Below are 22,998 nucleotides of genomic sequence, written 5' to 3'. Positions count from 1 at the left end.
TCACCACAGGACCTTCCTCCTGGTGTCTGATAACACTTGTACTCCTTAGTCCTCCAGCAGCACACCCTCTCACTCTCAGCTCCTTGAGCCTCTTGGTCCCAGCTCCTTACACGCACACCACACACTGAAGTGAGCTCCTTCCAAACCCAGGTGTCCTGATTAGCCTGCCTTCATTGGCTGCAGGTGTTCTAATCAGCCTGTCTGCCTTACCTGGTTCTAGCAGGTTCCTGATTACTCTAGTGCAGCCCCTGCTCTGGTCACTCAGGGAACAGAAAACTACTCATCCAGTGACCAGTATATTTGCCCTCTACCAGACTCCTGTACCCCACTGGTCTGGGTCTGTCATACTATGAACATTCACATCTATGAGCAAATGCACAGTACAGGGAGAAAACTTCAACACTGTACATATACACAGTACAATGTTATAGCTAATACAAAATTGAACAGAGCAGCATAAGTGCAGTCTCTAAGTAAGGAAAAACAAAATCTCACAAGCTGAAATTTAAAACACTTAGTATGTAAGGAAAACAGCTATATTTTTTAATGAATGGAATGTTGCCTTCCCTAGATTTGGTCACAAAGTTTTTTGTTCCCATGAAAATTTTTGATGAAAATGAGAACTTTTTTCATTTCTGTCAACATTCTTCTTCAAAAGTTAATGAGTTTGCAACAAAAACTAATTGTTTGTGGGGATGGCATTTCAATAATGGAAAATTTGGGGCTTTCTTATTCTGTGACAAACCTGATAAATTTGGTGAAAATTGGATATTTCCCATTCTTTAATCAAAAACAAATTTAAAATATAAAACCAGCTCTAGTGTTTGTGTGTATAATCATTTACATGTTATGATTCTATATAAGGCCCCATATCTTCCGTAACTACTCAGCTGAAGAAACAACCATGAATGTTCCCTCTACCCCACCACTCAAGATACTGGAGGCCCTGTGGAACACTTTTTCCTGCTCAGCACCTAAAATATGGGGCTTAAAAGAAACAAGATGGAGCCACACAGCCAGGTTGGCACAAGTGTAAGCAAATGGCATGTCAGTAATCCTCCTTCCATTGGAAGAAATAAAGGGCTAGGAACATCTTTGCAGAAAAACTCAAGTCAATTTTACCATAAAATATTGGCTCTTTATTTAGACTCTCCAATACTATACAAAAATTACTATCAATATTTTTTTCTCATTTCTAAATAAGCTGCTAAAGATTCAGTAATGCTCTTAACACTGCTATAAGATCAGACATATTTCATCCTCAGTTTAGTTCTTTAAATATGGAAAATATTTTTTCATGGACATATTTGAAAGTAAGGTAATTCTAGTCAAGCATATATAAGTATCTTGCATATATGCTAGACTTACAAATAAACCTTAGTATAGGTGAAGAGAATACTGAAGTAGAATATGAAGAGAATGGTGCTTCTGGGTTTATGGCTGGATAAATAGCCATATAAATAGCCAGTTGGTAACCAAAGTGAGAACCTACAAGAGAGGACTGGTAGATAGCATGACTGAAGGAGATACCCCAGAAGAAACTGATTTTTTTTTAAACTAATCAACAATTTTGATTCCCCATCATACCAAGTAAGAGAGGGCAAGTCATCATCTTCACACTGAATTAACTCCTAGCAAGCATCTATGTTTATGCAACAAAGAGAGAGACCCACTAAGCCATCGGACAACTGATCAAGACTTGCACAGGCATTATCTTCTTATTCTTGTTTGTGTACATAATATAAATCTTGTGTCTTTGAAAATGAACATATATACAAAGACTACTTTTGGCAGCTATGTTTAACTTGTCAACTTCCACCCATCAGCAGACTTGAGCCACAAAAATAATTGAAGAAATATTGCTCTGCTATTTTAAGAAAATTCAAGTTTCAGTGTGTATTTCATACAGGTTTGTTCAATACAGCATGACCTCAAAATCCCAGAGATGGAGGATGCCGAAAACCTTTAGAAAGGCAGGGTTCAGTAAGGCAGAGGAGTTGCCCATGCATTCTGAAAAGTCTACACTGAGGATTTCCCAAGACTTAGGTAATAGTGAAGAGATAATGATTGGTTGGCTGTAGAATAGCCTGTTCTCCAATCAGCACTGACCCTTTAAAGCTAGCTAATCTACAACACTGGCCAACATTTTCTTCAGTATGAAAGGGTGGAAGCACAGACTTTTTGAGTACTACTCCTGAGGACTTTGCTTAACCTGAGTTTGGTAAATCTGAATTGTAGAGTATATTATTTTTAAGGTAAACATTTACCTTAAAAGAAGAGAGTGAAACATGACTTAATTCAGTAGTTTATTTTCATGAATTATTTTATTCTTAATCTTTAGTTAAAATATGAAGGGTTAGTGGCTGCATACATGTACTATGCCAACTCAACCCCAATCAAAATGCAGAAGTCACTTTAAACATCAATGACAAAATTACTGGTATGAAATCGGATATTCTGTTATAAACTTTTAAGATCAGTATTCATTTTCGGTATTATGCACCACTAAGATTTATTCTTTGTTGTACTAGTCACTAAGAGGGATTAGAGACCACAGTTTTCACAAGAAGGATGTCTTTCATCTACACTGGTACCCAATTTATAGGGAATCATGTTGCTGGACTTGGAAATGAAATATATGTGTGAATCTGTAAGGGAGAGCACAAATACATAAGGATGACTTACCAAAACATTTGGTATTGCCCAATAAAATTTTGCTTAAAAAAAAACCCACTGATCAACATATGTATTTGATGTAATATAATTTGACTTGGTGCTTCATGATATTTTGATTAAAACTGGAATGATATAAAATTAACATGGCACACAGTAAATGGATTAAAAGCTGGCTAAATGATAGGTCTAAAATGTAACTGTAAATGGAGAATCATCGAGTGGGTGTTTTTCTAGTGGAGTCCCACAGATTCTTGATCCTAACTTTTTTTGTCAATGACTTGGAAAAAAACAAAATCATCACTGATTGGAGGACACAAAAATTGGGGGAGCCATAAATAATGAAGACAGGTCCTGATACAGAGCAATATGGATTGCTTGGAAAGCAGCAGGCAAGCAAACATCATGCTTTTTAATATGGCTAAATGTAAACATATACATCTAGGAACAAAGAATATAGGCCATACTTAGAGGATGGAGGACTCTACCCTGGGAGGCAGTGACTGGAAAAAAAAACTGGGCTTGTGGTGAATAATCAGCTGAACATGAGCCTTCCCAGTGTCACACTGTGGCCAATAGGTGGCTAATGTAACACTGGGATGCATAAGCAGGGGAATCTCAAGGAGGAGTAGAGAGGTTACTTTACCGTCGTATATGGCACGTATGTGACTGCTGCTGGAATACTATGTCCCATTCTGGCATCCACAAATAAAGAACAATGTCGATAAATTAGAGAGGGTTCAGAGAAGAGTCATAAGAATGATTAAAGGATTAGAAAATATGCCTTATAGTGAGAGGCTCAAGGAGCTTAATGTATTAGCTTAAAGAAAATGGTAAGTGGTGATTTGATTACAGTTTACAAATACCCACATGGGAAACAAATATTTGATAATGGGAACTTCAATCTAGCAGAGAAAGGTGTAATTCAACCCAATGGCTGAAAGTTGAAGCTAAACGTTTTCAGACTTGAAATAAGGTGTACATTTTTAACAGTGAATGTAATTGACCACTGAAACAACTGAATGAAGGTTGTGTTGGATTCTCCATCACTGGCCATTTTAAAATCAAGATTGGATGTTCTTCTAAAAGATATGGTTGGGAATTATTCTGGGAAATTTCTATGGCCTGTCTTATGTACAAGGTCAGACTAGATGATCACAATGGTGGTTCCGCGTGGCCCTGAAATGAACGAATCTATGAAATACAGTGGTTTATAGTACTTACTCCTGCTAGAGAAATATTTATCTCCCCAATATGCATCATACATGGAGTGACTATAACATGTACCAGCTGTTAAAATTAATTCCTAAAGAACCACCTAACGTGCTATCATGTCCCACTGTGTGGCATACACTGATAGAGAACCTTACAGTGTATGAGTTTGAATGCTTGAGACCTTAAGCAGCAGGATTAAATCTATGTGAAAATCTTAACTCAAAATCTCCTTGCTTCCTCTCTCTAGGTTTGTATATCATAGTGGTATCTAGTTTTTTTTATGTTCTATTCACTTTTCTGGGCTTCATCTGCAGTAGACATCGCAATAATCATTTTTCAGTTATTATGTTGTATACAGAGGCAATATTAGCCTGGAGGAATGAATCAATAAGTGGGAGCCAGGATACTGAGGGTTAGAGGCCTTGTCCACACTAGCATTTACTATTTAAAAAAAAAAAAAAAAAAACCACCCAGAACTGTATCATCATCTGTGCAGCTCCACCAGGAACAGCAACAGTTTGAGTATTAGCATAGGTAGCCACCAGAAGTTACTGGCATTTTAATAACGTCACCAAGAGTTTTTCTGAACAGGAACAGGCGACATGGTGTTAAAGCAAGTGGCATAAAGTAGCGCTCTCAATTACACCACTGGAGGAGTTGCACTGTTGATAGCACAAAGCCAGGACTTTTTTTTTTTTTTTTTTAAACAAAGATGTTTGTGTAGAAAGACTTGCTCAAGGACACAGAGGATGTTAGCGTAATAACTAGTATTAGAACCAGGGCCAGCTCCAGGCACCAGCATTCCAAGCAGGTGCTTGGGGCAGCAAACTGCAAGGGGCGGCAGTCCAGGTGTTTTTGCCACTCCAAGCAGAGCGCCAAATTGCTGCCATGGATGGCGGGGACAGTCCGAGTGCAGTTAGGGCAGCACTTGCGTTTCCACGGTGGTGGCAATTTGGCGGCAGCTTCTGTGTTCAGCTGCCCACGGGGGTAATTCGGTGGCTTCTGTCTTCCGGTTGAAGACAGACGCTGCCGCCAAATTGCTGCCGACGTGGAAACGTGTGTGCCACCCTAACAGCACACGGACTGCCCCCGCCGTCCACAGCAGCAATTCAGCACGCTGCTTGGGGCAGCAAGAACAATAGAGCCAGCCCTGATTAGAACTCTCTAGTTCCAGATTCCCAATTTTGTTGAACCCACTAGACTGTGCCTCTCTTTCAGCTGTCTTTTACACTAAAATCTCTCAGCCATTTAATTTTAAAAGTTTCTCAATGGAATAGTAAACATTAAACAATGAATAAACATTTATTTTTCAACTATACTGCTTAAAAATTTAGAAACAACATAGCAGTAATGTTACTAGACTGAAGTAGTGGTATTTACTGAGCTAAGTATGTTATGTTCATAATTTTGGAACTTTAGTATTTTAGTAATTACACCTCTACTTTGCTATTTACTTTAAAAGAGCTAGATCTGATAACAGCCGTATAATAAAATTCCATAGAACATATGTGATATGGCAAACCAAGTAATTACTGGAAGTCTTTCCTTCCATTATATGTAGGAAAAAATATTCTACTACTCCCAGCACCGTTTTGTCATATTCCACACTTTATTTAAAAAAAAACAAACCACAACACAACTATCCAAAACCACATGCTTTTTATTTCTAGATGTTTAAGCTTAATTAATGAGGAAGTTGACTTGAAGTCCCTTTAAAAGTAGTAGGTCAGTATTCTTAGGTTTGACATAAAAAAGGATTTCCATTACTAAGTTCGCCAATTTTTGTTTATTTATATCTTTTTCTTTGGTTCTTGTTCAGCCTTCTTGAAGTTAGTCTTCAAAGCTCCAATATCAAAAGGAATGCAGCATTAAGGATTTTACGACACTACGCTACTTAAACTTTTATTGTTTTGTGGAGAAATCAAAATCAGAAGGATTAAGCTATCCTATTAGGCTTTTTATTTCTCTTTTCTATTTTTTCTAATTTACTCTTTTTTTTTATTTCCAATTCCAGCATGTTATAAATCTGAAGTATTGCCACTTTTAGTCTTACCACGCAGACAAAATAGTGCATTTTACACTTAAACATGCTGCAGAAAAAAATTAACAGTCTTTATCATTTCCCAACAGAGACAGTTAATACTCTGAGGCCACATTAATAGAATCTTTCTGCCATTGTAGAAAGTTTGATAGCACTCTTATTCAATGTCTGAATTTTTCTCCTTTTTTGACAAAGATAAATGATTGCCATCAATCAAGATCCAATCGGGTATACAGAGAGTCAGGCAAATGCATCACTCTTTACTGGTTTTCCTGCTATTTGTGCAGGCTTTGCTCCATATTATTTTATAGAATGATCAAAAAAGCAGCCATAAGATAGATCATTCACACCCACTGTAAAATTAACTTTCATGAATAATGAGCGTTTTAAACCTCAGATAATGTATATGTTATACAGAAGATATTGCTAGAGTTCATTTCTGGCTGGAGATTATGTAAATGATACTATATGACCTTTATCATTACAAACAGGACATGCAAAACACATATTATTTCATACATCATTCTAAAGCAAGTCAGTTCCTAAAGGAGAAAGTGTCATTTATAATGTTCATGGTGAAGTGTTCACGTTGAAAGAAAAATGATATGAAATACTTGTTATATTTTGACTTCTCCTCCCCCTTAACCTGTTACTTATGCCCTCTAACATACTAAAAGTAACAAATACTATTTATAAGCCTTACTTCACCACAAAATAGAATGTTACTGATAGCAAAATTTTCTGTCCCTTGATTCAGGTTATGCTAACCCTAACCATTTAAAATTGATGGTGATCACAGTATTTTTCATAAAAATTCATATTAATACATTGAACAGTAGTTAACCACACAAACACTAGTTCTTAAGCTTTTTGCTTTAGTTATTAAGTCTAACCTTAAAAGTTTACCTTCCTTTGTTTATTCCTCATTATTGAACAATAGCTATTCTAAGCACATTTTAAAAACCGCAAAAAGATTTTCATAATGATAAAATCTATCACCAAGTCATTAACTCACTCCTATAGAAAGTAGACTTATATGGAACGTATGACAAACTGTAGCAAAGACCTCCTCACCCAAACTCAACTCAACAGCACTGTTGCAGTCCTTGTCCTACTTGCACCAACAAGGAAACAAAAACCAAAAATATAGTAAAGAATCTGATTTACATCAATTTAGAGAACTACACAACACTGAAGGATGCAAGGACCTCATGTACATGTTTAAAATGAAGACCTCCATAAAAACACTATCCTGTTCCAAAACAGCAAGACTTTATACAAAGTTATGAAGGTGAGAAATCAAATTAAGATGATTGTACTTTTCTCTATTACATGAAAAAAACAACACTAGTTGAAAACAACCAGCCCACAATCACTTACCTTTTCTGAGCAACATACTGGGAAAGTAAATTGGTCTCAAAACACCTCACTAAATCCTTTATCCATCCCAGCTGCCATACCATCCAGACCTCCCCATTCATGGTGGCTCAATAACTTCTGCTATTCTACTGCTTCTCCAAACTACTAATCTTACTTGACCTTGCTGCAACATTTGACACTGACCACACAATCCTCTGAACACTACCCCCTCATTAGCCACGCTGTCTCAGTGGTCCAATTGCACTTCAAATACTACAGCAGGTTGCAGAGGTTTGGGTTACTTTATTGCCTCTTCTCTTATTTACATGGACACCTCCCCCGCTCCCAAAGTTCACAATCACACAACCTCTTTGTGCAACAATAGCAATTGCTTATGTAATAAAGTTACAAAATTATGTCATGTTTAATTGTTCTTCTACTGGCAGCTTATATTTCTTCTATGTAGCAACAGTTATATCAAACCTCTTAATACTACATAATGTGCGTGCAGGCCGACGCCCACACCCATCTGCCTCAAATATATCAATAGCGGGGTATGTTTTAATTGTCTTTCATTGACCAAGAAATATTACTTATTTTGATACTGAAGTACCTTTTGTTGTGTATCTAGTTCATCAATTTCCCTTCTGCTTTTCAGATCCAGAATCTTGGACTCTGACTTCTGAACTTTCCTTTCTCCATGCATTGCTGCAACCTGAAGATCTGCCTACTATCACCTCACTCTGAAATATCATGTCCATGCTTATTAACTGGTAATTTATCAAATGAATTCAATACAAAGGTTTTGGAGGGCACTTATATAATTTAAAACACTGAAGAAATCATTGACAAGTGTCAGAGCCCACAGTGCAAATCTGAACACCAAAACATCCCTGCCCACTTGATAGAACACTGAAACGCTCACTGAATAGTAGGCTTCTCAAAATTGTTCTTATACAACATTAGTCTAGTAAACACCATTTTTTCCCATACACGTGTACAAACATGACCACCTTATTCAAGTCCTGAAAGGCCACTATTGGCTCTCCATCCATCACAGAAAATTTCCTCTTTTTCTTCAGTTCCTTTGGATACATGCTTGTGTATTTCTTTCAGTTCATCCGGTTTCCTCTGCTCACCAATTTCAGACTCGTCTTCAGTTTTTCATTCCCTCCTTTGTTGTAGATTGAGCCTGGTAGTTGATACACTAACTCCCTGAAGCTGTTTATTAAACCTCCTTCCACTGCTTCTCCAAATCAGAAAAGAAGGAAATCGCTTCGTAGGCAGTGCTATAAGTTTTATACTCCCATATATACAGGAGAACCGCTCCAGTCATACCTCCAAATCTGTCCATTGGCAGCCCGCTCCCCAAGAACAGATTAAAGAATATTTAGATAAATTAGATGTATACAATTGGCAGGACTTGACAAAATTCATTCTCAGGTACTTAAGGAATTGCTGAAGCAATCTTGGAACCATTAGCAATTATCTGCCTCCCCAACAGGCCACACATTCCCACTTAGCAACTTAAAAAAAAAAAAAGACTACATTAAAAAGCTGGGTGCCTACTGGGCTTGTCTACTCTTGAAATTTTTTACAGGTTACATTGAGTTATTTCACATTAAAATGATTTACATTAGAAGTGGGATCCTAATCCATATTTAACCATTTAAATAAGAACAGCTTGATTTTCAAAGGGCTGAGTTCTTGCAGCTTCCTGTTATTTATTTTTTATGATGATAGCACCATATGTCCCAATCAGGATTGGAGCTCCATTGTGATGATTGCTGTACAGGTGGAAAAAGATACTCTCTGCCCAGAAGAACTTGCTGGCTAAACAGACGGAAGGTGGGAAATGAGATACAAAGAACTAGCAAAGTTTTGTCACATAATATATATATATATAAAAGGTTAGTTATATGCACTATATTATAGGTAGGGTTAGTAGCACTTTATATTGTTACGGTTGCATGACACTTCCCATCTATAAAACCTGTTTTCAATTGCTTATAACTCTACCCTACGTTAACCATTTGAGCTGAAATTTCCATGCTCAAATGGTTAAAGTGTCTGCCTCAGGCTGAATTTTCTGGGCTATTTCTGAAAAAAGTCTGGGGAAAATACACTTATGCCCATGTTAAAAATTCTGGAGACCTTTATTTGAAAAATTCTAGTGCATTCATGGACTTGAACTTTGGCAAGCAGTGGCTCTTGTCAGGGATGTGCCTTTTATGGTCTCTGTGAAAATCTGCCCCAATATAGCCAAATCATAAACCTTTGAAAAATCTCAGTCCGCACACACTCAATAGGAACTTCTTGTATGTTTAGGAACTGAATTCCTGGAAATTCCATCTTGCTAAGCATGCTCCAACTCAGGACTGAGCAGGACTTTCTGTGCAATTATAACTCTGAGCTGCTCATGGCTGTGCCAGATCTGGACACTGAACTGACCATAGGGAAGTCATCTCTCATCAGCTTTCCGCTGGGACCAGTCATCATGGGGGAGGAGACTGCCTGATTCAAATGAAGAGGGAACAGGAGTAGACCTGTAGGATGGATGGGGGGAGTAGGCTGGAAAAAGGAACCTCCAGGGAAGGGGAAGAAGCAATTAACACTGGAGATGTTAGAAATTGGGGCTGGGAAGGCAAGGAGCCTTGAACTGGGAGCCAGGAGGAAAGTCACACCTCGTGGGCTGAGAAACATTGCTCTAGGGGGACTTACAATATCATCAATACAAGTACACGATCATGAAGTACTTAGTCAACATTTAAACAACAATTTGCCAAACACTTTAACATAATTAAACAATACTGTGGTCTTCTCTCACTATAGTTAATATTGCTTTTAGGGCTGTTCAACACACAGAATTTGTACTGGTGTAACTATTTTAGTTAGTAGTCGATTTTCTACCAAATAGGACCAAGTGGTTGGGTCTTTAATCTAAAAACAATTACAGAGTGGATTATACTTATGTGGGATTCTATATGTCCCCCCATTTCCCTTCTTTGATTTCCAATTTTCTTCAAAATCAACAGGTTCTGCTCACTGAGGTCTACAACGTTCTGCGAAATTTTGGAATTGATCAGATACAACATTCAAAAGTTAAGTATCAGAGGGGTAGCCGTGTTAGTCTGGATCTGTAAAAGCAGCAAAGAGTCCCTGTGGCACCTTATAGACTACAGACATATTGGAGCATCTGACGAAGTGGGTATTCACCCATGAAAGCTCTTGTTCCAATACGTCTGTTAGTCTATAAGGTGCCACAGGATTTAAAAGTTACTGTGTTACGGATAAACAGAGAAATGCCATCAAATTAAACATAAAGCCTTGCTTTGCTCAGCCAACGAAACAAATAGCCCACTTCATAAACTCCTACAGCAATTTCACATGTGCTGAAACAAAGGTGGATAGTTCGGGCACTGCGGAACACCATAAACGAGATCCCTAACAGTAAGAGCAATTGCCCAACACAAACTTCTGGAATTGCTCCATGAGAAACAGAAAAGCTACTATAAAGCAATTCTGGCCACTCCTGCCACATCCACAGTTAAATCAGCAAGTTGTTTCAAACAGTATCAAAGATCCCAAAAGAGCTTTTATCAGTTATGTAAAACAAAAATCTCTGCATTATAATATAGTTACTAGTGCTGAAGAAGAACATCAGAGTATTGAGGCTTATAAAATAAGTCACAGATAAACATTCAATATAATGTAGTACGGTATACTTCACAGCTTGTGTAGGCCAAATTTACTGCACATCACGGGGCTCCATTCCCCTCCACCCCTGCCGCCTCACACAAGCTCCTTGCCACTCTCCCACCCACCTCTATTTCAGGGACTCCTCCTAATTCCTCCCAATCTGCCCCCTGCCAGGGAATCTGTTTGCCCTCTTCTCTCCCATGGCACGGGCTCTGTGTGCACCCCTATTTCCCCCAAACACCTTTCTCTATTACTGGATCTCAGAATCTCCCTCCACTAGGGATTCTGTGTACCCTCCATTCTCCACTTCCTCCATTCTCATCCCTTTGTGAACTCTGATTATTCCTTTCTCCCCATTTCCTCCTCCTCCCAATGCCAGGTGCTCTGTCTCCTCTCCACGCTACCATTTTCACCTGCCCTCCCATGATAGGGGCTGTGTGCCTCCTCTTCCCTCCCCATACCATAGTCCCCCCACTCTTCTCCCCAACCAGCAGTTCTCTGTGCCCCATTTCCCCCATGCCAGGATCTCTATGCATGCTTTCATTTCCTTCTCCCAGCACCCAATGCCCTGTTCCTTGCAACATCATTTTTCTTCTCTCCTCTGGGTGAAAAGTCATTCAAGTGTCAACATATTAAACTATTGGAAGGCTGAGATCAGTGGGATATTTTTATGCTCGAAGGCATTAACAGGTGCCATTAAGTAGTGGTTTGATCTATAGACAATTGCAGAGGATGCTTGAAGCAATGGCTATGATTTCATAATTCTAGGAAAAAGGAGTGAAGCTGCAGAATAAGGACAATGGACTTAAAAACAGACTGTAACAAACTCTGGGCTTGTACACACTACCATATGCACCTGATGAAGTGAGTATTCACCCACGAAAGCTTATGCTCCAATACTTATGTTAGTCTATAAGGTGCTACATGACTCTGTTGCTTTTTACAAATCCAGATTAACACGGCTACCCCCTCTGATAATTGACTATCACTTACGTCATTATAACTTATGTCACTCGGGGTGGAGTGGGGTCTGAATAAGCACTCTCCAAGCGACATAAGCTACACTGACCTAAGCGCCAGTATGGACAGCACTATGTTAGCAGGAGAGCTTCTTCCGCCAACATAGCCGCTCGCGGAGGTGGTTTTATTATGCCAATGGGAGAGCTCTCTCCCATTGGCCTAGAGTGTCTTCACCAGTGCTGTAGCACTTCCAGTGTAGACCAGCCCTTAGAGAAATAGTAGGTAAGGTCCCATGGGAAGAAAACCTAAAGGGATAAAAGGTGTACAGGAGAGCTGGCAGCTTCTCAAAGAGACAATATTAAACGCACATCTGCCAACTGATGCAAAGAAAAGATAGGAAGAATAGTATGAGACCAAAATGGCTGCATCAGGAGCTCTTTAATTACCTGAATATCAAAAAAGAATCCTAAAAAAAATGGAAACACTGACGAATTGCTAAGGAGGAGTACAACAGAGCAGCACAACTACACCGGGACAAAATCAGAAAGGCTAAGGCACAAAATGAGTTACACCTAGCAAGGGACATAAAGGCAATAAGAAGAGATTCTTTAAATATATTAGGAGCAAGAAAAAGATGATGGAAATTATACGTACACTACTTTACAGGAAGGAGAGCTAATAACAGATGACAAAAAGTGGAGGTGTTCAATGCCTATTTTGCTTCAGCTTTCACTAAAAGACTGGTGATCGGATACTCAACACAATTAATATTAACGAGAGTCAAAGAGGGAAATAACAGATTAAAGAATATTTAGATAAAGTAGGCAGAAATTGGCAGAACCTGATGAAATGTATCCTAAGGTACTGCTAAAGCAAACTTGGAATCTTTAGCAATTATCTTTGAGAATTTATGGAGGACAAGTAAGGTCCCAGGGGACAGGAAAAGGGCAAACAGTACCTACTTTTAAAAAGAGGACCCAGGAATTGTGGACCAGTCAGCCTAACTTCAACACCCGGAAAGACACGACAAAGTTCTTAAACAATCATTCTGTAAGTACCTAGAGGATAATAGGGTTATAAGGAATAGCCAGCATGGTTTTGTCCAGAACAAAATCATGCCAAATAAACCTAATTTCCTTCTTTGGACTGGGTTAATGGTCTGGTTGATGCAGGAAAGCAGTAGCTGTGATATATCTTGATTTGAGTAAGGCTTTTGACACACGACATTCTCCTAAGCAAACAATATGGTCTAGCTGAAATTACTATAAGGTGGGTGCAAAACTGGTTGAAAGATGGTACTCAGACAGCAGTTATCAATGGTTCATTGTCAAACAGAGGATGTATATAGTGGGTCCCAGATAATGGAGCAGACAGCATGCTTATGAAATCTGCAGATAACACCAAGCTGATAAGGACTGCAAGCACTTTGGAGACCAGGCTTAAAATTCAGAATGAGCATGACAAATTGGAGAATTGATCTGAAATCAACAACATGAAATTCAAGCACAAGTGCAAAGTATTTAATTTAGAAAGGAAAAATCAAATCCACAGCCACAAAATGGGGAATAACTGGCTAGGTGGTAGGCCTGCTGAAAAGGATCTGGGGGATTTATCATTATCATCAACTTCCCATTATGTCTCAGGTGTTTAGGGCAGCAATGAAGCTCTTCCACTCCTGTCTGTTTCTGGGAAGTCTTTCAATGTTTCCTCAACCGTGCCCTAGGATTTTCAGCTCAGCTTCCACAGCTTTTCGCCATGTTGCTTTTAGGCAGCCTCATTTTTGCTTGCCTTCCAGGGTCCATCTTATTGCTATTCTGCTGATGGAATCAGTTTTCATCTGAAGCATATGGCCATTTATACCTAGGGGATTTATAGTGAATCATTAATTGCATATGTCTCAACCGTGAGATGCAATTGCAAAAAAGATGAGTATCATTCTGGAATATATTAACAACAGTGTCCTATATAAGACATGGAAAATAATTGTCCCTCTCTGCTCAGCACTGGTGAGGCCTCAGCTGTAGTACTCTGTCCAATTCTGGGCACCACACTTTAGGAAAGATGCAAGGAAACTGCCAAGAGTACAGAGTACAGCAACAAAAATGACAAATGGTTTAGAAAACCAGTCATATCAGGAAAAGGTTAAAAAACTGGGCATGTTTAGTCTTGAAGAAAGATGGCAGAGCAGGGATCTGATGATAACCTTCAAATATGTTAATAGTTGTTATAAAGAGGACAGTGATCTATTGTTCTCCATGTCCACTGAAGGTAGGACAAGAATAGTCTTATTTCTGCAGCAAGGCCAATTTAGGTTAAATATTACAAAAAGCCTTGTAACTACAAGGGTAGTTAAACTCTGGAACAGGTTTTCAAGGGGGGCTGTGGAATCCCCTGAAGTTTTTAAGAATTGGTTGGACTAACACCTATCACGAATGGTCTAGTCTCACTTGGTCCCGCCTCAGCACGGGCAGCTGAACTTGATGACCTCCCAAGGTCCCTTCAAGCCCTACATTTCTGTTTCTATAAATTCAAAGGCACTCATGACAGCAGATGTCATTTTGACCACTAGCTTACAACACTCCCCACCCCAAAATTTAGTTTACAGTTCTATTTTTCTTGTGCACCTGAATACCCCCATCCCTTCAAATAGACACTCTGGAATAGCCCTGCAGACATTCCAATACAACAGCAGTTTTTTACATTAAAAAGTAAGTATTTGAGTTAAAATTGACCATGTGGGATGAACTGATTAAAAATAAATCACTGATATAATCTAATAATGGTATTTGCATATACTGCAACTAGTAATTTATACTGTTTCAGTTCTGTTCCATTCCCTTTCCTGGTACTCTCCCTTTTACTGTTTATGTAATAAAGCAACTTATACTATCATCAGTTCTGTTCATCTTTAACAAAAAGTTAGTAATAAACTAAGTCTGGACACTTTTCGATGCACTCTCACAATACAAAAATTATTCTCTTCACAAAAGTCATAATGTACTTTCAAGATTGCCTTTTAGGGTGTAAGTTACCTTCGTCTGGGCTCTAGGTACAATTGCTGAGCTTCAATGTGTGGTTTTTTGACTGAAACACCCCCCCAGCTAAACACCTGATGGTATTATTTTAGCTTACAATAAAAAGAAGGATTTTATTTGCCAGTACTTACTTACTCCCTTCTTTACAGATTTTACATTTTTTCCTTTTTTTGATCAACAGAATAGGAGTAACAACTTAATCCCTAAAACACTTTTCAAATGGTACTGTCTTCACATCTCATAATTAAATCAATAAATTTTCACATCCCATTGTTTACTTTCCCTGTGGAAAGAATTATAGCACAAGAACTGGGTACAGTCATTATACTCCTAATGTGGCAAATACTATGGAGTCAGTTAGAGTAAACTCTACAGGGTTACAAGGTCAAAATGAAAGACTGCATAATTTATCAGATCAAGCAAATCATTTTGAAAGTACAGAGTTAAGTGATGCATTAGCCTAAGATTACTGCCTTTCATGAATAAAGGTTAATATCAGTGTTTATTCAGTTACACAGTACATGGCATGTACTATATAAACTTCATTCGTTTAAAGAAATCCCTCCTGACATGGTCACATTTAAAATACTGGAACTAAGCTAATGCACAATGTTGTCTTAGGATAATATCTTAAAGCAATCTAGTATTGTTATTTTAAAATATCAAGTCCTACATTATCAAAATTGCACCAGATGACACCATCTCAGTCAGTCAAGAGAAAAAACGGTTACTAACCTTCCATAACTCCTGTTCTTTGAGATGTGTTGCTCATGTCCATTCCATGCTATGTGTGTGTACGCTGTGTGCACTGTTGCGGAAGATTTTTCCCTTAGTGGTATCTGTACCGTCAGCTCTAGCACGCTCTGGAGTTGCTTGCCTATGTGCCAGTATAAGGGGGTGCCGCAAGCCCTGCATCCTCTCAGTTCCTTCTTGCTGGTAACTCCAAAACAGAGGTAGGAGGGTTAGTCATGGAATGGACATGAGCAACACATCTCAAAGAACAACAGTACAAAGATTGGTAACCATTTTTTCTTCTTCGAGTGCTTGCTCATGTCCATTCCATGGTAGGTGACTCACAAGCAGTACCCTCAATGTGGTTGTGACAGGGTGTTGGGAAACAACTGCTGACTTAGCCCTCTGTCATGCCAGCCCCCATTATGGGAAGAAAATTGAGCTGGATAGAAAATCCTGTGTCTACTTGTTGAATAGGAGACACCTGCCTGTCTTAGCCTGGGGCTATATAAAGGCTGCAGGGAAAGAAACGGGGGATGAGGGGAGGTCAGGAGGGGAGAAGGGAGGGAGAAGAGGAAGCAGAGCAATAGCCCTTCTCTCCAGGGAGCAGACACTAGAAGCAAGCGGCATATGGTGAAGAGGTGGTGGGAGCACAACCTTTAAAGAAAAAGCACCAGTGGTTACTGAACCCCAGGGTCTACAAGTGACTTTACCAGCACAGCAGGGGCAGGAGCCAAGAGGGCCCTCCTGTGAACTGCTACAGGTGGGCTTGGAGTTCATGGATGTGCTGACTGCAACACTACTCTTCCAAAACTGGCATCACCATGGGCCTGTTGGGTGATGGGGTAGTGGGACATGAAGGCATGCACAGATGACCAGGTTGCAGGCCTGCAGATGTCCTGGATCTGTACCAGCACAAGGAATGCTGATGACAAAGCTTGGGCTCTTGTGGATGTGAGCGGTCATGATAGCTGGAAGTAGAACATTTGTCTGCTCGTAGCAAGCTTGGATATAGGCAGTTATCCAGGACAAGATTCTTTGTGATAACATAGGTAGCCCTTTCATCCTTCCCGCTACTGTTACAAAGAGTTGTGTGGACTCGCAGAAGGGCTTAGTTCTTTCAATATAAAAGACAAGGGCCCACCTAACATCCATCATATGAAGCTGATGTTCTTCAGAAGTCTTTCAGGGTTTGGGGAAGAAGACAGGTAGAAGAATGAACTGGTTGTTGTGAAATTGCAACACTCCTTCTGGTAAGAAGACTGAATGGAGGCACACTTGGACCCTGTCCTTGAAGAATACTGTGTAGGGTGGTTCCAAGATAAGGGCTTTGATCTCACAGACCCTACTGGCTGAACTGATCACCAGCAGAAAGTCGACTTTCCAGGAGAGGTGAAGTGAACACGATGCTAATGGCTCAAATTGGGGTGGGGGTGGGGGACATGAGCCTTGACAGGACCAGGTTTAAGTCCCATGTTGGGGTCAGTTCCCAAACTGAGGATAAAGCCTTTCCATCCCTTTAAGAAACTGGATCACCATCTGTGGGAGAACACTGACCTGCCATTCACTGAAGGGTGGAAAGTTGAGATGGCTGCCAGATAAACTTTAGTAGATGAGAGAGCCAGACCTTGCTGCTTTAGGTGGAGTAGATACTCCAAGGTAGAGTGCAGAGAAGACCGAGATGGGGAGAGGTTCCATTCAGAGGCCAAACAAGTGACACGTTTCCACTTAGCCAAGTAGGTAGCCCTGGTGGAAGGCTGTCTACTACTTAGCAAGACCTGTCTAATCTGATCAAGCACGCCTGTTCCTCAGAGTTTAGCCACACAGCATCCATGCCATCAGGTGTGGGGAGGCAAGTTTTGGGTGGAGTACCCAGTTGTGGTCTTGTGAAATCAAGCCTGGGAAGAGTGGGAGCATGAGTGGAGCTCCCACCAAAACGTCTAGACTCTAGAAGCACGACAAACCAATACTTACATGGCCACACCAATGCTATCCAGATGATCCTTGCCTTGTTCCATTAAATTTTTATGAGAACCTTGTGAAACCAAGGGAATCGGAGGAAAGGCATACAGTAGATAGTCTGCCCACGAGAGCAGGAAGGCATCGGAGAGGGAGCCCATGCTGTGCCCTCACAGTGAACAGAACTGAAGGCACTTCCTGTTATGCCTGGCGGTGAACAGGTCCACCTGGGAGGCCCCTACCTCTGGAAGATGACTCTGATGACCTAGGGCAGTGGTTCCCAAACTGGGTGTTTGTGAACCCCTGGGGGTTTGTGAAATGTTACAGGGGTTCTCAGGGAAAAATCCCTAATGGTGGACAGAGTTGTCCCTAGGGACCCCATGCCAGCATGGGGCCAGCAGCCCGGAGCACCTGGACTTCCAAGAGCTAAGGAGATCAAAGCAAGCATATCTATCACACTGAGGAGATTTAACTTCAAGACTCCTTATAAGTAACGGAAAGGGAGGTGGATTTTTTTTGCTGTTTTTAAAATTAAATAGGCAGCTAGCACTGTTTTTAAAATTATTATGAAGAACAAGTTTAAGCTTTGTTGTAACAGGCATTGTTTGCCTGGACTGCTCAAGACCTGAATGCTTGTGTAGGAGGAACTCTTTGAGTTGGCTTCTTAAATACCTTCATGCCGTTTCACATCTGATACTCCTTGATGAAACATAGGAGCCTTGTCTTACAACAAGCTTATTCAAAGTGATACAAGCTACAAAAGTGAGATCTTGGAAGACTGGTTCCGTTTCATAGTGTAATAAAAATATTGTAATGATAAATAATTAATAATAAATAGTGTATAATAAGCATGTCATAAAAACAAATTTAACATTTCCAAGATCACTCCTTTTATAACTTATACTCAGGTAAAGGAGAAAATTCCTTGAAATATTTATTTTTAGGAGGGGGTTCGTGAGACTTGAAATTTTAGTGAAAGGGGTTCACACGTTGTTAAAGTTTGGGAACCACTGACCTAGTGTGAAGAGACCACGGAAAAAGGCTCAGCTGAGGTGATCCACCAGAGAATGGTCAGTTCCAAAAAGCTTTCTGATGCCCTTTCTGAAGCAGTGAAGGAAGGAAGGGATGTAAAGGGAATATAATAAAAAAGCAGTGTTGACAAAGTTTCAGAGTTGGAGCAGACAGATATACCAAAGACTCAGAAATAACCCAAGTTCAAAAGAAATCCAATGGGATTAAGGATCCAGGTCAAAGAGGGAAGAAGGGATTAAGAAGAAACATGCAAGAAAGAAAGCATTTGCAAGGAGCAGCAACAGAATGAAGGAAAGAAATACATGCCCCTGAGCCTCATTTCTTAGCTGCCTGAAAAGAAAACCAGCCTCATTCGTGTTGGATTTCCTCTCATCAGATAAAAAGTGACAGTAGCAGCACAACCTGATTTTTGTATATAAAGGCACTCTAAGATAACTATGCAAAAGAGCAACATCTGCTCAAATGCAGCAGATCACCACCACTGTTGCAGTGAAAAGATACAGTAAATGGGGAGAGGATAAGTGTCAGTAATAGCCATCGACACTGAGGGTATGTCTATACTATGGGATTATTCCGATTTTACATAAACCGGTTTTGTAAAACAGATTGTATAAAGTCGAGTGCACGCGGCCACACTAAGCATATTAATTCGGTGGTGTGCGTCCATGTACCAAGGCTAGCGTCGATTTCTGGAACCTTGCACTGTGGTAGCTATCCCGTAGCTATCCCATAGCTTCCGCAGTCTCCCCCGCCCAGGGGAATTCTGGGTTGAGATCCCAATGCATGATGGTGCAAAAATAGTATCGCGGGTAATTCTGGGTAAATGTCGTCACTCATTCCTTCCTCCGTGAAAGCAACGGCAGACAATCATTTCGCACCCTTTTTCCCTGGATTGCCCTGGCAGATGCCATAACATGGCAACCATGGAGCCCGTTTTGCCTTTTGTCACTGTCACCGTATGTGTACTGGATGCCGCTGACAGAGGTGGTACTGCAGCGCTACACAGTAGCATTCATTTGCTTTTGCAAGACAGCAGAGATGGTTATCAGTCATTCTGTACCGTCTGCCATGCCATTGTAAATTGGTGATGAGATGACCATTCTGTACCATTCTGTACCATCTGCTGCTGTCATGGGTGCTCCTGGCTGGCCTTCGCTGAGGTCGGCCAGGGGCGCAAAGACAAAAATGTGAATGACTCCCCAGATCATTCCCTCCTTTATGTTGTATCCAAAAATAGAGTCAGTCCTGCATAGAATATGGAGCAACTGTACTAGAGAACCAGTGTACCAGAGACCATAGCCGCTCCATGCCAGATCCTGCAGAAATGAGGAGCTGCATGCCATTCTAGGGGGTGCCCCTGCAACAACCCCACCCATTGCTTCCCTTCTCCCCCAACCCTCCTGGGCTACCGTTGCAGTGTCCCCCCATTTGTGTGATGAAGTAATAAAGAATGCAGGAATAAGAAACACTGCCTTTTAGTGAGATAAAATGAGGGAGAGGCAGCCTCCAGCTGCTATGATAGTCCAGGCAGGACATTAAACAGTGGGGGGGGAGAGGAGACCAGCATCCCACTGCTATGATAGTCCAGGCAGTACAGAATCTTTTCTTTAGACATGAAAGGTGGGGGGAGCTGAGGAGCTCAGCCCCCAGTTGCTATGATGAAGACAGTTACCAGCCGTTCTGTACCATCTGCCGGGAATGACCAGGAGTCATTCCTATTTTTACCCAGGCGCCCCCAGCCGACCTTACTTGAGGCCAGCCAGGAGCACTCATGGGATGATGACGAGGACAGCTACCAGTCCTTCTGCACTGTACCGTCTGCCACCAGCGAAGGGAGGGGAGAGGATGCGGCTGTTCAGTGCCGCAGCACTGCATCTACCAGCAGCATGCAGTAGACATTCAGTGACATTGAAAAAAGTCAAGAAACGATTTTTTTCCCTTTTCTTTCACGGGGGGAAAAGGGGGGAAATTGACGAGATATACCCTGAACCACCCCGGACAATGTGTTTGACCCTACAGGCACTGGGAGCTCTGTCAAGAATGCAAATGCATTTCAAAGACTGCAGGGACTGTGGGATAGCTGTAGTCCTCGGTACTCCCTCCCTCCCTCCATGAGCATCCATTTGATTCTTTGGCTTTCCGTTATGCTTGTCACACAGCACTGTGCTATGGACTCTGTATCATAGCCTGGAGATTTTTTTCAAATGCTTTGGCATTTCGTCTTCTGTAACGGAGCTCAGATAGAACAGATTTGTCTCCCCATACAGCGATCAGATCCAGTATCTCCCGTACGGTTCATGCTGGAGGTCTTTTCGGATTTGGGACTGTATGGCCACCCGTGATGATCAGAGATCCACGCTGGGCAAACAGGAAATGAAATTCAAAAGTTTGCTGGGCTTTTCCTGTCTACCTGGCCAGTGCATCCGAGTTCAGATTGCTTTCCAGAGCAGTCACAATGGTGCACTGTGGGATACCACTCGGAGGCCAATACCATCAATCTGCAGCCACACTAACCCTAATCCGACATGGCAATACCAATTTCAGAGCTACTCCTCTCGTCGGGGAGGAGTACAGAAACCGGTTTAAAGAGCCTTGTATATTGATATAAAGGGCCTCGTTGTGTGGATGGGTGCAGGGTTAAATCAGTTTAACACTGCTAAATTCGGTTTAAACGCCTAGTGTAGACCAGGCCTGAGTGGCTAGTCTGAATTTTCTCTTTCCTAATCATTACCTCACCTGATACAAGAGACCTGGACTGAAAAGTAAGAGGCCTGTAAGTAAATTGCATGTCAAAACCTTTGCAGATCTTATTTAATAGGACAGCAAACTACAGTAGTAATAATCCTACAGTCTACATTCTAAATGTAACAGAGATCTTAATATTTGCTCTGGAACATATGCAATGTACAGTTTCAAAGAGGAGGAAATAATTGAAGATCCTGCTTTCCCAGCAAAGAGGTCCTGGACAGAGTACAAACAATGCAGGTGTTTGAGTTTCTCAGAGACGAAAGGTTCAAGTTGAAAATCATATTTTTAATAAAATTCTTCACAACTGTTACAACATGTACCTTAGGGTATTACTGCAAACCTTAACACATTTTGGAAAGGTAATTTATTGTTCACTGTTTACTTTCTACATTTCTCTCCATTTTAACAACTGGCACTTTTGTAGCTGGTGTTCCAAGGTATTTATGTTGCAGATATCCCAAACGTTCGTATGCTACTTCATGCTTTGGCCACCATTCCAGAGGACATGCTACCATGCTGATGATATTCGTTAAAAAATAATGCATTAATTAAATTTGTGACTGACCTCTTTTGGGGAGGATTGTACGTCTCCTGTTCTTTTATCTACATTCTGCCATATATTTCATGTTATAGCAGTATCAGATGATGACCCAGCACATGTTCGTTTTAAGAACATTTTCACAGCAGATTTGACAAAACGCAAAGATGGTACCAATGTGAGATTTCTAAAAGTAGCTACAACACTCAACCCAAGGTTTCCAAACTTGTGACAGCACTCAACCTGAAGTGCTGTCCAAAATCTGAGAGGGATGAGGTGTGAAGCATGCTTTCAGAAGTCTTAAAAAAGCAACACTCAGATACAGAAATTACAGAATGCGAAACACCAAAAAAGAAAAAATCAACCTTCTGATGGTGGCATTTGACTCATGATGATGATGAAAGTAAACATGCGTCGGTCCTCTCTGCTTTGTATCATTATCGAGCAGAATTGGTCATCAGCATGGATGCATATCCTCTGGAATGGTGTGGAAGCATGAAGGGACATGAATCTTTAGTGCATCTGGCATGTAAATATCTTGCAACACTGGCTACAACAATACCACGCAAATGCCTGTTCTGACTTTCAGGTGACATTGTAAACAAGAAGTGGATAACATTATCTCCTGCAAATGTAACCAAACTTCTTTGTCTGAGTGATTGGCTGAAGTAGGACTGAATGGACTTGTAGGCTCTAAAGTTTTACATTGTTTTATTTTTTAATGCAGTTATTTTTTGTTATAATTCTACATTTGTAAAGTCAACTTTCATGATAAAGAGATTGCACTATAGTATTTGTAATGGGGGAATTGAAAAATACTATTTCTTTTGGTTTTTTTACAGTGTAATAAATAAATCTAAAGTGAGCACTGTACACTTTCTATTCTGTGTTGTAATTGAAATCAATATATTTGAAAATGTAGAAAACATCCAAAATATTTAAATAAATGGTATTCTATTGTTTGTGTGATTAATCATGATTAGTCTTTTCAATCCTGCAATTAATTG

The 22,998-nt window shown here is 40.4% G+C and overlaps 1 protein-coding gene across 3 annotated transcripts in view; it reads right to left on the bottom strand.

The window, feature by feature from the left end:
• The window catches only part of LRBA (LPS responsive beige-like anchor protein), a 427,307-nt gene that overhangs the window by 140,513 nt on the left and 263,796 nt on the right, over window positions 1-22,998 (bottom strand). The gene's annotated exons all lie outside the window — the stretch shown is intronic.

This window comes from Gopherus evgoodei, chromosome 5, assembly GCF_007399415.2.
Source record: "Gopherus evgoodei ecotype Sinaloan lineage chromosome 5, rGopEvg1_v1.p, whole genome shotgun sequence".
Lineage (NCBI taxonomy): Eukaryota > Metazoa > Chordata > Testudines > Testudinidae > Gopherus > Gopherus evgoodei.
This window is presented reverse-complemented; position numbering and strand designations above follow the sequence as displayed.